Genomic DNA, 7,061 nt, shown 5'->3' on the forward strand with positions numbered 1-7,061 from the left:
AACTTATTTAACAGACCTATTGGTAAATCTGCATGTAACTGAGTAATTGAAACCAGGATGGGTGAGATATCCATCCTGTATCCTGTGTATGATATATCTCAATGTAACTAGTTGTGAAAGCTCTGAGATTATATATTGCATTTTAACTTGTACATCAGAATGATGAATATTATGGTGGAGGCAAAATGTAAAGGAAATCAATATACTATCCCAATTTAATCTAATAGAGCAGACCTGTTATTTTAGTGATCTGGCCTAGTTTATATACTGATATAATGTGTTCAACAAAGGTCTGAAAAACATAGTCAGTGTAAGTAATACAACTGTGTGATGTGTATGTTTAATTTACAGAGCCAATGAAGAAACTTTGAAATGTAGTTGCCATTGCTATAGTGTAAGAAAAACGGCGACTTTAATACATATATTTGTGAAACTCATGCAGAATACAAGTGTGTTACATAGTCAAGTTCAATGCAAAGAATAGACAAATATTTGATATACCTTGCTGTTTTCTAAGTAAATCTATATAAGAAAACTGTAACTGATGTATCAGTTCTGTATAACAGAACTGTGTGGGAGATCTCATAGAGAACTCACAGAATACTGAGTATGAAGATTGTGTGCCTTACATCCTCATGTTATCCAATAATAATCTACAGATGAAATTCAGCACTCTAACACACATGACAAAAATTGTATAATATATTGAGGTTAATGTATACAATAGAGCCATTGGGTGTAATCTATATTACAGAACTCCATGTAGTACAATACGATACACATATAAATAATAATAAATCTCAAATCTCAATCTATCTAGGAATGATTTAGTCCAAAATAGGATAAGCAAACTGTGTGACTTAACTAGTTGATATATGTAGCTGAGGTTGATTTACTAACTGACTCAGTTACTCCATGATCTGACAGCATGATTTGCAGAGCAGTTAAGTGTGATAAATCCTTGAATAATACACATTCCAGAGACATGTTTGTGTTTATAATTAAGTTAATTGTGAGTGACACATGTTGATATAAGAAGTTATGGGTGATATAGCTGAGGGAATCTGTGTGAGAAAACTTGTGAGTGTGATCTCACAGTGTATGTAACAAGACTAGGTCTCAATAATAAAGTGCAAAGGCTGTCATGGTATAATTTGTGAAATAGAACTGTGTGTGAGATTTCATGATGTATCTATATAATAAAACATGTTTATATTCCAGTGATTATCTGTATACGAAATAAGGCAGTGTGTTCAAAATAGCAGAAATATATATGAGAGAGCATGATGTACACAAAGACACTGCCTATATGACAGAAATGTAGATTATTTTTCATTGAATAAATAAAGTAAATGTAGAATTCTAAGTGATATCAATTAATGAGAAATTTATGTAATAAACCTTTGTATGATATATTCCAATGAAGAACACTTGTGATATCATATCGAATCAATATTACAGAAGCAGGTGCAATACATTCCAGCTTATTCTACATTACATGCCAACCTGCAAAAATTACTCTGACATAATCATGGGATCTTTTGGGTTCAGTACCACCGTTTAAAATATATAACCAAACCTTGTATCTTTGTAGAACAGTCTAATAGAACAGATATCTAAGTGAGATCTCCACAAATGAACTATTACTGATATATCCCTAGATAAATATTTAATCAGAATTTTTTATTATATATCTTGTTGCAATCTTTATTACTAAAAGTGTGTAAATGCATCAATTTAATATATATATATATATATATATATAAGGGAATTGGTGTATATGTAGTGTATTATGGTAATTTTGGTATAACAGTAGTACATTTATCACATTGTGTCCCATGTAATAGTACCAGTGTGATATGTCATGGTGTAGGCTATATGGTAGAACCTGATGTGTTATTAAGCTGTAATTTATGTAACCTGACTGGGCAGGTTATATCACGATGTTATATTTATAACAGGACTAAATGTTAGTATGTCATAGTATAGAATAAATAACTGGACTGCAATGATATATCACAAAGTGATCTACATAATGTGATAGAGTATGATATATTACTGTGTAATATGGGCACAGTATATGACAATTTAATCCAAATGACTGTGTGATGCCTTCTGGTATGATCTGTATATATGTAACTGGGTGTGATATATCACAGTCTGATCTGTAGTACGTAACTGGATTCTGTGTGTTATACAATATGACCATGTGAATTGCCATGTGTGATTAATATAACAGGACTAGGTGTGATATATTACTGAGAAATATTTATAACTGAAATTTCTTCTACTTATTTTGGATTTGAAGCATCAGAAGGTGCATGCATTATATTCCACTGTAATCTATATCTCTCTGAAATCCTAATGCCAGACTATACTATGTATCTTGATACAATTAACACAATGATTCTATATTATTTTCCTTGTGAATGTGCATGGAATATCATGTGGATCAGAATTGATTGTGATGTTTCTTGTTATAGATTATTTTTTAGTTATTTACCTCAGTGGAATTATCAAAGCAAACACTAAATGTGGTATATTCCAGTATGATTTGAGTAAAAGAAAAATGGGTAATAGTTTCTAATAGTATCAGCAGTATATCACAATGTGATGTGTGAACGGAATTTGGATTATACAGTATACATATGTCAGTATTAATTATCTAACAACATGCTGTGCTAAATCTTAGCAAAATATGTGTAACAGTTCTGTGGGTTGTTGATGTTGGAAATTTGAATTAAAAACTGAAAATGCTCAGCAGGTTAGCACCATCTGTGGAATGTCTTTGCCACAGTTTGTTGCCTTAAATGATCACAGCACTGATAAAGGTTAAACAGCCCAGAAACAAGCTCTTAGCCCAACAGGTCTATGCCAACCAAAATTCAGATCTCAGCTAGTTCCATATCCCTCCAAACCTTACATATTCACTTAACTGTGCTTTTTAAATCTCTCTCAACCACTTCCTCTGGCAGTTCAGTACATATACAGTTTTATTAGATCTCCCTCCTCTCACCTTAAACCAAAACTCTCTAGTTCTTGATTCTCCAACCCCAGGAAAAGGACTCACCCTGTCTACACCCCTAATAATTTTCTACGCCTCTATAATTACACCCCTCACCCCTCATTACCTTACGCTCTCATGAAAAAAATCCCAAACTGCTCAATCTCACTCTCTATAACTCAATCCCTCGAATGCTGGCAACATGCTTGTAAGTCCCCTCTGCACTTCTTCCAGTTTAATAGAGTATTTTCTACAACAGGCTGACCAATATTGAACATGCTAACTACCATATTCAGTGCCTTGACTGATGAAGGTCAGTGTTCCCAAAGACTTCTTTACCACTCAAACTACCTGTGGCACCACTTTTGGGGAATATATACTTGTACTCCTAGGTTCTTGGTCCCACTGTTTTGAATTAGTGGTTGGATGATATTTGCTAATCAAGGGCATTACTGGATGTTACAGTAACTAATTACACAAAGGAACCCACATTGTCTCAAATCATGATGAAAAGTTGTGTAATATAATCTGCTTTAATCTTCTTGTAATCCAAGAATGATATATTCCATAATAATCCAAGTGAGGTGTATATTCAAACTGTACTACTGAACTGTGAGAGAATTCATAACAGGGAAATATATCATCTACCCAGTCTCATCTATATTACAGATTTTATTTTGATATGTATCAATATGATGTACTAATGTAATTTTGATAGCTAAGTGCAGTCTATATTAGAAAGGCATTGCATGTAGTGTATCCTCGTGGAATTGATGTCACAAGGATATATTTCACAGTATGCTCTGCTGTATATAACAGATATCATTTTACACTACCCAGGATTTATGCATAATGGATTATCATTCAATGTTATATTAGAATTATTTGTTAGATATCCCAGCAATATAAAAAGCAGAACTGTGGATGATGTAAGTGAACATAATGTACTAAATTTAAGTGGCATGAAATTTGCAATGTTACCTCAACAATAAACTAGCAAGTGATGCATCTACAAGGAATCTATTAAACAGAACTGTGTTGTAACATCTGAGCAGAACATTCAGAAGCTTCCAGTTTATTCTGTACGACATATTGAGTAATTGATACATCCCAAACGTATCTGTAAACCAAATTATATGTGAGATATAATAACCCAATCTTTCAAGGTTTGTGTATAATATGTTATTCTTTATAACAGGATCAAGGGTGATAAAATATTGCGTTGTCTGTGGAAAATTGTGTGAGACATGTCCAGCTGTAGCAGATTTTTAGTGACAGATCCCTATGTAACCTCAACAATAGAACTAAGTAGCAGAACTAGTTTAAGTTCAGTTTATTGTCATTCAACCGTACATGTGTAAACCACCAAACAAAACAACATTCCTCCAGATCAGGGTGCACAACACAGTACATATAACTCACGCACAACTGTACACATGTATACCAACGAACGAAACAATGTTCCTCAGCACCAAGGTGCACAACACAGTACATATAACTCACACACAGCACATAAAGTCATATTAACAAATAATGAGATGCATTTACAACACAAGTTAAAGAGTATATGGTATAACATTGCTGGTGCTTCATGCGTGATGAGTTCTGAATGATGGCAGGAATTCAGTAGTCTTACAGCCTGGGGGAAGAAATTCTTTTTCATTCTAACAGTCCTTGTCCTAATACTACGATACCTCTTACCTGATGGTAGAGGGTCAAAAAGCTTGTTGGATGGATGGGAGGGATCATTGACAATGCTAAGGGTTCTGCATACACAGCACTTCTGAGAAATATCTCCAATGGGTGGAAGAGAGACCTCAATGATCTTCTCATCTGTCCTTGCATCTTTTTTAAGACTTGTGGTCAGATGCTTAACAATTCCCATCCCACCCAACTGGCCAGGACATTCTCGTTAGTGCTCCTATGAAAATTGTTTAGAATGAGTGTGAGACTTAGGGTCTCGAACCTCACTCACTTCAATGTCCTCAGGAAGTGGAGATGCTGCTGTGCTTTCTTGACCAAAGAGGTGGTGTTGAGGGACCAGGTGAGATACCACAGTACCACCTGTGCAGTTGAACAAAATATGAGATTCTGGCCTCTCGTCACCTGTGTAAGGTGTCAACAACTGAAATTCTGTGACAGATCTTTTTATAATGTAACTTATATGTTAAACTATGTGTTTATAACTCTGCATTATCTATTTCACAAAGCTGATATATAGTAGGATCATGAGTGACCAATCTCTCTGTGATCTGTACAACTGAATTTTGTTCAATATAAACAGCTGAATTCTGTGTAAAATTGTCATTCAAAAGTCATAATCTTGATATAGCTCAATGTAATCTACACAAGAGCAGTATGTGAATTTTTTTTCAATAACCTGTATAAAAGATATGTGAATGATATATCTCACTGTAATTAAGAGAACTGCATGTGATTCTGTTTTTTCAAGATAGAGAACAAATGTTTATTGAAAGCTTGAACCAAAGACTCTAGATGCTGGAAACATGCTGTAGGTCAAGTAGCATCAGTGGAGAGAGAACTTAATTCTTCAGGTTGTTTACTTATTATCAGAACATGAGTCATTTATCTCCAACTAGTCTATAAATCTGAATGAAGTTTCCTATGAAAGACCATTAGCTGTTTCTGTCTCCACAGGTGTTGCCTGACCTGCTGAGAGTTTGGGTTTTTTTAAATTTTAGATATATTTTAAATATATTACAAGACTGATGAGATAAATCACAAAGTGTCAGAGTAACAGATCTCATTGAATGTGAGTCATATATTCCCAGGGAATCTTTTTCACAGAACTGATATAGCCCAGTATATTCTATGTAATCCAGAACAGCATGTGATATATCCCTATATAATTAATAGTGACATGCCAAGAATAATCATTGTAACTGAGCATTATGTGGCTTAACCTGGTTAAGATACATACACCATAATTTCGAGCAATGATTTTATCCGGTATATCCCCGAACAATCTGTTTAGCAGAAGATTGTATAATCTATTTAAGCATTAACTGATCTTGAAGAGATACATCATTTTGCAATTCATACATCAAAATAAAGAGAGATATATCCCTGTTCACTAACAACCAAAAATTCCTGGATAGGAAGTCTCTTGTTGCTATATGAGGCACCATTTATGTGTGCACGATTTTTTTCATAGAAGAGAGCTTTTGTTGATTTTTTGTGCATTAAAGCTAACTTTAGCTAAACTAGCAACTTAATTATGTGCCACAACATACTGACAAAATAACAAGCAACCTGTATCACAAGTGATTAGTTCTGACCAGCTGCCTCACTATCTAGTGAGGGAAATGTAAGGCATCTCTTCGCAAGTCCCTACAAAGGATTGTGAGGACTATTGCAAGGATCAATAGGGTATTTATTCCATCCTTCAGAGATATTTATCAGAAATTATGCCAGCATAGGGCTCTTAACATTGTCAAGAATTGCTAGGATGGCAAACAGCTTCTTCCCCCAGGCCATAAGACCATAACACCATGACATAGGAACAAAGTTTCAGCCCATTTGTCATGCTGATTTATTATCCCTGTCAACCTTATTCTCCTACCTTCTCCCTGTAATCTTTAACTCCATTACTAATCAAGAACCTAACAACTTCTGCTTTAAACATACCCAATGAATTGGCTTCCACAACCATCTGTTTGAATGGAATTCCCTATCTCTGGTAAAGAAATTCCCTCTCATCTCTGTACTAAATAGAATACAGTCTGTGGCTGTGTCCTTTGGTCCCAGAGTCACCCACTACAGGAAGCACTCTCCCTACATCCACTCTAAACAGACCTTTCATTATTTGATAGCTTACAGTGAGATACCTCTTATTCTTCTCCACTCCAGTGGGTACAGCTCCATAGCCAGGGAATGCTCTTCATATGTTAACCCTTTCATTCCTGGAATAATTCTTGAGAACCTACTCTGGACCTTCTCCAATGCTAGCACCTCTTTTCTTAAATAAAGGGCCAAAAACTGCTCACAATACTCCAAATATGCTCTGGCCAATACCTTATAAATCCTCAGCGTTATA

This window comes from Hemitrygon akajei, chromosome 15 (assembly GCF_048418815.1).
Source record: "Hemitrygon akajei chromosome 15, sHemAka1.3, whole genome shotgun sequence".
Lineage (NCBI taxonomy): Eukaryota > Metazoa > Chordata > Chondrichthyes > Myliobatiformes > Dasyatidae > Hemitrygon > Hemitrygon akajei.